General features: G+C 49.5%; 1 protein-coding gene across 2 annotated transcripts in view; it reads right to left on the reverse strand.

Annotated features, from left to right (window-relative positions):
* SLC8A3 (solute carrier family 8 member A3) overlaps positions 1-8166 on the reverse strand; it is a 113423-nt gene extending 105257 nt beyond the window's left edge. The window contains exons 1-2 of one of the 2 annotated variants that reach the window (XM_071427181.1): positions 8016-8162; positions 7601-7847 (exon numbers count right to left, since the gene is read on the reverse strand). The gene's annotated coding sequence lies outside the window, so the exon portion shown is untranslated. Of the gene's footprint in view, positions 1-7600 lie in introns of both variants that reach the window. The other variant, XM_071427182.1, reaches the window with a different exon arrangement.
* Positions 8167-11709: the final 3543 nt, after the last annotated feature.

An 11709-nucleotide genomic window follows, 5' to 3' on the forward strand; every position in this document is an offset into this window, starting at 1 on the left:
ATTTCTGGATCTTCCCCCGACGCCTCCTCCCACAGCACCCTTGTGGTCTTTCCCGAACCCGCTTACCAAGACCACTCTTCATCTGGGTTGACTGCACCAAGCCCACCATACCTAGTAGCTGCTGGCTCCCATACAGATACTTGCAAATTATTACCAGACCACCTATTCATATTCTCTTTTCAACAGTAATTAGATGAGGTTTCTGGAATACTGCACAACCCAACATAGCTCCCACGTCCCCTCCCTCAGCCTTTGGTGGGAAATTAACTTTGGTCCGAAGGATAGAGGTGGTCAACCAAGGCAAAAGAAGCTTAAACCTGGGAAGCTAGAAGGCATGGAGTTTTTGAGGGAAGTCAGGAGTTGGGGCATTTACTGAGAATCATGAAGAAATCTATTTATTTAAGAAGGAAAAGCAGAGGCAGGAAAAGGCCACAGCTGGGGGAAGAAGGGGTGTTTGTGACTCACTAGGATGCACAAACAGCAAAGAGATGGATCTAGACAGGCAGCAGGCAAGCTAGCAGATTTTTGGGAGTGACATAGGTGCACCAAGTGCAGCAGAGCATCTTCTCACCTTCAGTCTCCTGGTGTGATTCCCCAGAGGAAAGGCAGCTCCATCATGCTCTGAAGGTTAAGCTGTGCCTTCTGCCTGGCACAAGAGCACATTGCAGCCAATGGGTAAAACTGCCTACCTACTTAAAAGCAAACCCCAACACTGCCAGGAGGGACAGGCTTTATTTTTAGCTGGGACACCAGCAGGGTCACTGCTGGTGCTGCATTTCCTCATGGAAGCCAGGGTTTCATGAAGTGTGCTGTGTGTGCAGGGTCACTGCGGGGGAAACATCTGTCAGGTCAGCTTTGGGAAGATGGATTATTTAAGTTAAGAGAAGAGGAAACATTTACTCGAAGAAGTGAACCTGAAACTACTCTGGAAGGTTAAAATGAAAGGAAAAAATTAGGCTTAAAAAGTCAGTGTGGGTGGTAATTTGTGTGAGGCCATTGTCTAGTCCACCCATCTCCAAAATTCTCAAATGGGAGAATATCCAATCATGGCTAACCCCAGCAGCATTCCCCCTGCTTGCCTCCTATGACACAAGCTTTGAAAGGCTCATTCTTGTCTAGGCACTGCCAGAGCAAAAGCAGCAGCATTAAGCATGATAAGTCATTATCCCTCATCAGAATCCTTCACAAAGGAAAAGTACACAGACACCCACCTTCCCTCACACTTTGAAGACAGCAACACTGAGAGCTCCACCTCACTCTGGTCCCTGTGTCCTCACACAGAGCCCTGTTAGCACCGCGGCCAGCAGCCTCCCCAGGACTCTCACACTGGCCAAGAGAGAGTCCACACTCAGCACCCTGGTGAGTGCACGGCAGCGGTGCAAACTGAGCCCGCTGCGGTCCCTTGGGGACAAAGAGTCAGGTCCTCCCTTGCTAGTGGGTTTTGTGGGTGCAAACCTAATAGAACAGTTGGCACTGCTCCCACTTGCACTGCCAGGGAATGCAGTCTGGAGGCTTCAACATGGAGAGATGGCTGTTGATGAAGTGCTGAGTGCTAGTGTGAAGCTTTCAAGGGACTCGAAAGAATAGAGAGCAGAGGGGAAGTTCCCATTTTATTCTCTTTTTGAAAAACCTGAGTCCATTTGGCATGTTGCATCTGAGAAATAGCTTGGCCTAGACTCTGATGATTTTTTTTTTTTTTTAATCAGGATAAACCCCTGTGCATGTTCTTGGGATGATTTTATGTTAAAAATTATTTTCTATTTTTTTCCTGCTTTTTGTGCCTCTTAATAGCTTTAAAAGTGCTTCGCAGACCCCATCACTCTTAGATTCTTTGCAACTAATTTGCATTCAATACTATCCGTTTCATCAAGCACAGACTTCAAGGCTGAACCAACTCCAAGCCTTAACTGCTGCAGGCAATTCAGGCAGAAGCTTCACAGGTGGAAGCAGGGATTCTTAAGCCAACCTGAACATGTTCCACCTCTGGTCATTTGTTACCACTCTGCTCTAGCTCTCCCCTTTTTATTGGCATAACTGTTTGCATGGCTAGGGCATGAATAAGGACCAGGAATCTGTCTGGCAGAAAAGCAAGCAGAACCCACCACCTGGGCACACGTGCCACTGTGCCAGCATCCTGCAGAGGTGGGACAGGAGCAGAAACAAGCAGCCAGGGTGGGAAATTTGTAGAAAACAAGGCCCAGATGAGAAGCATGGCAAGTGCATCAGCTGTATGGGCAGAGGCAGGTTTGCCTCTTGCAGCAGTGAATCCTGTAACGCCTCCCAGACCATTGAACAGCCTTGTCCTGCAACGCAAGGGCAGAGACATATCTCTGTCTCCATTTTTCCCAACCAACATGTGTGTTCAAGTCACTGCCTAATCCCAACCAAAACCAGAGAAGAGGATTAAGGTGCTTATTAAGGTGAACTTGAAGCTCAACATCAAGATACTGCTCCCCAACAAGGAAGGCCTCCCTCAAGTTGGTATACCAAGACATTCATGACTTAATCACCCAAGACAAGTTTTCCTGACAGTAAACAGTATGGAGAGCAAAAGGACAGGTTCTTCAGACCTGAAGCAGTATTCCAAGTACCCTCACCTGTGCATGGCAGAGGCAGTGCTGCCTTCGCTAATTTGTGTGCGGGGAGCTGTGGCCCTGGGGCAGTGGTGGATTTCACAGCCTGCCTGGACTCTGATAGACTCTCTCCTAGCACTACTCACATCGAGGTGAGCTAGGACACATCCAGAGTGAGGTGCAGACATGCTCTAACCCTCCCTGCTTCTGCCCCTACTCTGGGGATGAAAACCAGCTTTCACCAGCATGCAGCATATGAATGCACTGGCAGGGCACCTTCTGTTGTCAGCACTGTAGTCCCACGTTCACTCCTGGACATGTCACCTTCAACACAACCTCAGCAGCCAGATCTAAGTGCCCTCTCACAGGTACATCCCCGCATCACTACACTTCTTTTGATTAAAACTCTATTCTGCGATGCTGCTGTTTGCTTTGAGACAGCCTCCAAGTACCAGCCTAGGAGAGGAGAGATGAAAGCAATGGCAATGCAGTCTCATCTGTCTGTAGTTCCTAAAATTCTTTGGCACCTCACTGGTTGCAAAACATGCCCAGCAGCATAGGATATTTAGTATTTCTGATTGCTCTTGACCTGGCTGTCTCTGCCGCTGTCCTGAGTTAGGAGGCTTAGGTAAAAAGACAGCAGAGTACAGGAAGGCAGCAACCAGAGCAAGCTCAGTTTTGTAGCCTTGAAATAATCTGCTAGTGAATAGAAACAGAATCTTCTCCCTAAATCTGAGCGCTCTGGAAGAGCTCCCTGTTTTATTATGATGGAAAATCCTCATTGGAGTGTTTCATTAGAAAACAAGCTGTCATAAAAGAAATGTTAAGAGCCCTAAGCTCCCTTCTCTCCCATGATGTCAACTGTCAGAGACATCAATGACAGCTCAGCTGTGTGATCAAAGGCTCCAGCAAGCAGATTTAAAGACAGAATTACCAGAAAATTGAGAGTTGAAGGAGCATGGGGGCATGATAATCACCTATTTATAAATGTGCCTTATGGGGCAAGCTAATTACTTTATGATGCTGTACTGCAGGAACAACGGCACCTGGGTCTCACTGTGACACTACCAAGATGGGGTGGTGGTGCTACCTTCAGAATGGCATGACATATCCCTGCCACGTCATGCCTGCAAAACCCTGTGACAGAAGGGCCTCGTGGGGAGGTTGGGAGGCCATCATGGTGAACTTCATGCACTCACATCCATGATGGCCCTCAACCACAGCTTGCAGCTTAAAGCATTAAGGCAGAGGGGAGGCAGAGAAGCCAGCTACACTCTATACTGTGTTAGACCTCAAGCAGCCCAGAAGCCCACTGAAGCTGCAGGAGACTTGAGGTGGTTCCTGGATCCCATTCTGCCGGCAAGCAGGGACATGACCAGGAGCCTCCTCTTCAGCCCCAAACCCCACATCACTGAAATCAGCAGATTCAGGACCACAAGCTCAGCAATACAGGTGTTTTAAAGGTTCCCCAAGAACAGCTTATCATCTCATGTATTTCTCAATGCATGAAACTCTTCAGGACAAAGACTGTAATTTACTAAACATCTGTATGGCGCTTGGAAACATGGGCCCCCAACCAGGCTGATGCCTTTAGGAGTTACCATTATCTAAACAGTGAATCAACAATAGCATTAATCTATGCCACAATACCTCAACACAGTGGGTGATGGTAGATGGAGCATCGCAACTATCAATTTCCTGGCTTCAGAGACTTTTTTTCCCTATTAAGAAGATGTTTTTGTCATTGTAATTTAATTTCCTTCACTTTTTTTTTTAAATATAGAATTAGAAATTACTGCCTGGTTTATAAAAAAAAAAATTGGCCAGCAATCAAAGCCATCTTTTTAACTGTGAAGCACATGAAAGGCATCTGAAACATGACAGCAACAAAGAACAAGGAACTATTTGTCAATGCCACTTGGCCATTGGGGAAGCTTAGGGGAGGAGACTGATGCTGTTTGTTTAAAACAAGCAAACAAAACCCTGACAGACAGACCATTTATCTGTATAGTGCTTCGCTTGAAAATATTGGCGAAGGGAATACATCTTCACTTGGCTTCTAATAAAAGTGCTGACACACGCTGTTGTGGCCTTGCCCTGCCTTGGGGACAGAGGATGCCTCCCACAGGAACGACCCTTTAAAAATAAGGGATCTGCCACAACACAGCAGCAGGTCAGCCTAAGCCCTTAGCAATCTCTCTACCTGTCCAACCTGCAATACCATAGCATCTGCCAAGCTTGGACCAGCCTCCTCTGACTTCAAACCCACCAGTTTCAGAGAAAAGCAGAGGAAGCAGGAAGGGTGGATTCATCCGTGGGTACCTCTTTCCTTCCTCCAAGCCAGCCAAGCTGAGGAGCAGTGCCTTCAGCATCCTAGGATTGCCATGAAGAACAACTGCCCATGACTCCCAACAGCACAGTGTGCTCCAGTCTGACTGGATCAGACAGGGCAGCTCCTGCTCTACACTGGCCCAGCAAGAACCTATGGAGCACAGAACGATGCATGATCCAGGCTGTGCTTGGTACTGCTCCACATGTGATCTTCTGTTCTGGGTGCTGAAGACTGCTTCCCACACTGCCCAGGGCAACAGAAAGGACTATTCCCTCCTGATGATGGCACCTGCCATCCCAGGTGCCTTGCTGTCAGGTGGCAGCTTTGCAAAGCAAGAGCAGGATCTCTGCAAAAACAAGTGCAGTGCAGAGGGGTGTTAGGATGGCTACATATCTGCCTTCCCTCTCACACCCTGTCACCCACTAGTTATTGTAACCATATGCTAACCAAATCCCCACCCAGGAAGAAAAATACCATTCATTATACAAATGAAACCCAGGACCTGAGATGTGCCTAGCAGCACACTGGAGGTACGCAAAAAACATAGCAAGCTTACTTGCATTTCCACTGCCCTCCCTTTAGGACCTCAGCAGTGGGATTACTAGAGTCTGTCCTACCTTGGGCATTTAAGCAATGCTTAAACTACCTCCTTATTAGAGCAGGACTCATATTTGGCTTTAAGGAAAAGAAACCAGACTGCTGTACTGCACGTTTTGTGTAAGGCTCTCTATACCCATCAGTCGTCTCCTTCCCCACACTGGTTGATACTACACCCTTCTATTTACAATGCGGGGTAGCCAATTCGCCTCATGTTGCACACTCATGGCAGAACTGAGGGCTCCTGGGCTGCTCCCACTCTTCCCCAGCCAGCGCTCGGCAGCAGCTGGACATGCTCTTTTCCAACATCACTACTTCTATTCAGGAAGCAAGTCTCGTTCCAGTTGAACACAGAAGCACAAACATGAGCACCAAATGTGACTTTCTCAGCTAAACCATGATCAGGGTAAACAAAAGCTTCCAACAGCAGTGGATGGAGCAGGATTAGGGACCCCCTAGAAATGCTGGTGCCGCAGGGGAGCGATGCCTCTCCCTGCTGCACCGAACCTACAGAGCACCTTCAAGGCCTCTGTGTCCCCTCCCTGTGTCTTGTGTCCCCTAAAGCCAGCTCTGCTGTCCTGGGCCTCCCACCAGGGGCCATGAGATGTGTGCTCTAAAATGGAAAGGTGCTACCGACTGTTACCTAAGTCTTCCAACCCTGTCATCTCCATAAATAAAATAAATTAAAAAACAAACAAACAAACAAAAAAAAACCCAGCTCCAAAAAATCACTCTTTTGCTTTAAAAAGAGATGTGTGGAATTAAAGGAACATACATATAAGCATGAAGAGGGGGAAGATGTGTGTAAGGCACCTCTTTTCACTCCGACTGTCCCTCGAGCATTTTCCCCTAAATCTGAAATAGATTTTTAGGGTAAAATCCCCAGAACAAGCCAAGGACCAACCCAAAAAAGTCAGGAACCCAACCATTAAACTACAGCTCCATTGGAGGGGGCAGAGGGGGAAATGACCATGCTTGTGAACGGTCACGTTTTAGAATAATAGTTAAGAAAACCCCAAAACCAACTGCAATGGTTTCATCTCTCGCCCAGGATGATCAATACTTAGACACAGGTGAAAAAACATAAAGCTCTGAAGCAAGGCTGGGAGACAGGTAGAGTGTAAAACCAGCCCACATTTAGGTCAGCTCTCATGCGTGTGCATGTGTGTGTGCGGAGTTCCTGTCCCCCTGCCATGGGGGCTGCGGGCCTGCCGGCGGCCCTTGCCCTATTTAGGGCAGCGCCTGGCGCAGCAGCTATATTTGACACCCGGGGTAAACAAGCCGGCCCCGGCGGACGGAGCGCGACAGCTGCCCAGGACGGCGGCCCCGGCGCCCCCGCCCCACGGCCGGGGATGGCCCGGCCCGGCCTCTCCCGGCGGAAGAAAAAAATAAATTAAAAATAAGAAGGAAATTTAAAAGAGGGGAGTGGTGGGGGGGGGGGGGGGGGGGAGGGGGGGGAATTATAAAAAAGGAAATTTATAGCACTGCATGAGAGCCGCTTCCCCCGCCTGGCAGCCCCGGGCAGAACCACCCCCCCGGGCTCCCCGGCATCCCTGCGGGCCGCGCCGCGCCGCCGAACCGGGGCACCCCCGCCCGGCGGCGGGAGGGATCCCGGGGCGGCCGCGCGCGGTGCCGCGGGACCGGGCAGCTCCTGCCGCGCACGCCCCGCCGGAGCCCGCCCGCTCCGCCAGGCCCCGGCCCCGCAGCGCCCGGCCCGGCCCGGTGCTCCCTCCCCGGCGCGCATCCACCCCGCAGCGCCCGCTCCGCGCCGTAGGCAAAGCCCTCCCTCCCTCCGCAGCGCACACACACGCATCCCCCCTCACACACACATACACGCACACACACACACAAACGGGCACGGAGCCGCCACGGCGCCGGGAAGATAGCGGGAATGAAGCGAGCTCCCAGCGCCTGGGCAACGCTAATTCCCCCCGCTATCCCGGGAAATGAGCCTGCAAAGAGCTCTCGTCCCCCCACCCCTCAACACCCCCCGCTCACGGCCATTCGCGTGCAAGGCATGGAGCCCCGACTGGCAGCAGGACACCTGCCCGCCAGCCTCGCGTCTCCCACGGAGCGATGGTGGCACCCCCTTACTTACCCTTTCTGGCGGCTTTCCTGACTTTTTTTTGGAGGGTCGGGCTGGGGGATGGGGAGGGGGGGCTCCACTGACTCCCCAACACAAATCCTTCCGGTTCCTAAAGGGAGCTCATCGCATCTCCCGGTGATTCACCGACGGTGTGTGCGGGTACGGGGGGGTTCGCCTTTGCATGTCAGTCCGAGTTGCTTCGCTCGCTACAAAACCTGTGCTCCCTTTTGCAGCTGTCAGGGAGAGCGGGGAGGTGCATCTGGAAAAGGGGGTGGGGGTGGAGGTAAAATGTTGATAAATCCACCAGCCTTGATCTTCAGCTCCGTGCGGTGGAGTTTGGGGAGGGAAGGGAGATTTGGCGAAGAGGGAGGAGGGCGAGGAGGACGGAGATGAATGGGAGGAGGGGGAAAGAGAAAATGGATTGTACCCCAGATTGCCACTGAATCTGCTGGGCTTTCCCCGCTCCCGCGCTCACACCATCGGGGCTCGGTGCAGGTTTCCCAGCATTACGGTGCACGGCAAAGCGCTGAGCCTGATTTCTGGGAGCCAGCGAGGTTTGCACAACTGCAGCAAGAAGCCAAATCAAAAAGCCAATCTGCGAGCCTCCAAACTCCACGTCACCTATCAGCTGGGAGCGAGCGCTGCAACAGAATTACAAGCCATGCATATTTATTCCTCTGAATCCAGGGGGGATTTTCGGATCGTTTAAAGCGAGGCACGGCGAAACCAAGGCAAACCCTTTCCAAAATAAATAAAGGCAGAGCACGTCTTGCATGTAACACGCGCGCACACACCTCTACGAGGTCTCCATCGGTATATATAGATAGAGATATACACTCACTGAGCAGGGATCACTCCTGTACCGTCCAAGTATATTGACTTGACTTCGTGTATTTCAAGCAAGGTGGGGGAAGAACATGGTAGTTGAGCCTCAGAGAAGAAGATATTGATTGCATATCTGAAATTTAAAGCATCTGCCAAACACTTCTGAGAGATTAAATATAGGCAATATAATTACACAGCCAGATTGGTCCTGGTATCCATTTGAAGCTGCATGCTTTAGTTTGTGCTTGCAGAAACCACCCAGTTATTTTTTAACCGAAGTAAAATAACAAGTTGTGAGACAGCAAGTAATTTTAAGGTAAAAAAATACACATTGCCTCCAAAGTTGCTATTTGGCTTTGGCAGAAGACTGCTGGGGGCTGGTTTCCTGGACCATGGAGCAAAGCAGCACAGTTATGGCTCACATAAGACACATCACAGTATTTGTACACATGTTTGTCTCCCCTTAAGATCCCCTCTGGTTTTGCCCAAGCAGCTATGGGCAGACATGTGCCTCCAGGAGATTTACCTACTGGCATGGCTTCTCACTTCTTTAAAGACCAGGTATTACAAGGCAACAATCCCTAACACCAGGCTATCCTGCCAAAGAATGGTCTGTTTCATCCTCCAGAGAGAAGCTGTCCCCAGTCTAAACAGACTGGGGACAGCTTCTCTCTGGAGGATGAAACAGACCATTCTTTGGCAGGATAGCCAGTGACTGCCCATACCCCCTGAGGCGATGAAGGCCCTGAAGCTTTCTGGTGAGACCTGAGCACATGTGCAAGTGCAAACCATCCCTGTCAAAAGCAGCTGAATAAACTGCCATGAGAAACCTGAGCCCAAGTCCTACACTGGGCAAGAACTTTTACCTCAGCCAGGCACAGGCAGCGGACGTACAAAGATGGAAGAGGAAAGGGCAGAACAGTTACCAAGAGGGTGACCTGTCTGAGAGTTGCACAGGCTTCATGCTGCCAAAAGTGGATAAGAAAAGCTGCAAATGGGCTGTGGTCCCCTGCAGGACAGCACAGACCACTAAGGCCCTGGAAGTCAGCTGATACACTCCAGTTAATGCTGCATAACAGTTATGGCTCCATAATAAGAGCAGCCCCTGGCCCCACACCTCAGCACAGAAGAGATCCAGAGACCTGGAAGAGCAATTATCCATTCTGGTCTGGCTACTCACTGTTGTTATTTAGAACAGGGCATGGAAGTCCAGGACAGATGCACAGCAGGAGGAGGCACAAGGGGACAGATTTGCTGCAAGTAAGTACAAGATGGCGGTACAAAAGATGGTGGCAGAACACCTTGTGGGTCCCAGACTCAGCCTTTTATCTCCCCAAATGCCACCTGCTATTCCTGGTGTCCTCAAATAACCCAGCAAGGCAGCTTACCAGATAGGAACATGGTAAAGGACGCACATGGGCCAGAGACATGGCAGGATCCACCATATACAGAAGTGCCTGACCTCAGGGTGCTGTCCAGCCCTGCACAGGGCTGCAACCCTGAATGACGCTCCTGTGTGATGTCAGGGGGGGGAAGGGCTTCCCAGTGCATGGGGGAACACAGGCACATATGCATGTGTGGCCCGTGGCATTTAAGTGCCCAGCAGTCTCACCGGAGCTGCAGAAGAACCCTTACTGACATAAAATCAACAGCACAGCATCAGTGGCTGAAACCAGGATTTCAGAGAGACTGTGTGGATGCAGGGACTCTGGAACTGGCGAGTGTCACCTGATCTCCAGGTGGCCACCTCCAAGCCTCACACCCCTACCAGGGAGGACAACCCCAAGGATGGCAGCTCTCCAGTCACCCCCAACACCAAGCAAAGGAAACCTCCCCAGCTGGCCCAGGGAAACTCTCCCAACCCATCTCATGCTCACCAACCCATGCCCAGCTCATCATCAGGCAGTTCCAAACAACTGCTTGTGTTTAAGGCTCACCAAGAGTGGGTCTGGAGCTGAGGAACTGCAGTACAAAATGCTCGTCAGCAGGAGCAAGCCCTGGGGGCAATACACAGATTTACAGTTGACAATAACTTAAGACAGACAGAGCTCTTTATGGTACACAGATGTTTCATTTCACCTCATCCCAGTACATAAAATCATGCCTAATACATTTAAGAAATGCTCCCAGGCATTTCCCTCTTTCCCTCCCTTCCATATGGACCTAATCTTATGTTGCTCAGCTCAAGCAAAAAAATTTCATCACAAGAGGGAGTATATGAAATTTTTTATCTCCTTAGTCTTAAAGGTGTGCTTGCAAAGTACTAACCTAAGACAAAAGCAACCAAAGTGCTTATATAAAAATACGATTTAAAATTTTTTTAAAACACCAAAACTCCACAAAAACCAACCACCTCTTGTTTATATTAGCTCTAACAATTAAAATACAGGGTGCTCAAATTCCTGGGCTGTTTAGCACAATCTCACTAAACAAGCATGGATATTAGTTTTTAATGACTACCAAGATCACTTGATGTTTCAAGTGTTACCTAAGGACCAGAGCTAATGATTTTAAACTGACAGAGGGCTGATTTAGATTAGATATAAGAAAGAAGTTTTTTACAAAGAGGGCAGTGAAATACTGGCCTAGGTTTCCCAGAGAGATGGTAGGCATCCCATCCCTGAAAACATTAAAGGTCCAGTTGGGTGGAGCTCTGAGCAACATGATCTAATTGAAGATGTCCTTGCTCATTGCAGAGGGCTGGAACTAGGTGACCTTTAAAAGATGCCTTCCAATTTAAATAATTGTATGGTTCTAACCCAAAACCACTGGAATTCTACCAAACAGTGGAATATTAAAAGAACACAGAATGAGTAGGGTTAGAATGGACCATTCTAACCAGAGGTCATCTGGTCCAACCTCCCTGCCCACACAGGTCCCCTAGAGCACTTTACACAGGATTGAATACCAACAGCTTTTGGATATCTCCACAAACTCTCTGGGCAACTGTTCCAGTGATCAGTCACCCACACAGTAAAGAAGTTCTTCATGAAAGAGAGAGGAGTTATCCCATGAACAATCAGGACCTTAAATACTTCTCTCAAACCTGTCTCCAAGCTCTTGAGATTTGAAGCAGAACAAGAAATGGAGGCTTTCCTCTTCCTTTCCTTGTCCACCTAAAACTAGATAAGATTTGTTTAACACAACCCATAGTTTCAACATCCCATGACTTCAGCCTTCTGCTGGCAACCATGCTGATAATAAAGATGCTGACAGCAGAATGTACTCGACAGCAGTGCTGTTGTTAAAGACAATGGGCATAACAGGCATTGACTTGCTCTGCCAGGCCAACAGCA

Source organism: Agelaius tricolor, unplaced genomic scaffold (assembly GCF_023055355.1).
Source record: "Agelaius tricolor isolate 1412-34295 unplaced genomic scaffold, bAgeTri1.0.p SCAF_5, whole genome shotgun sequence".
Taxonomy (NCBI): domain Eukaryota; kingdom Metazoa; phylum Chordata; class Aves; order Passeriformes; family Icteridae; genus Agelaius; species Agelaius tricolor.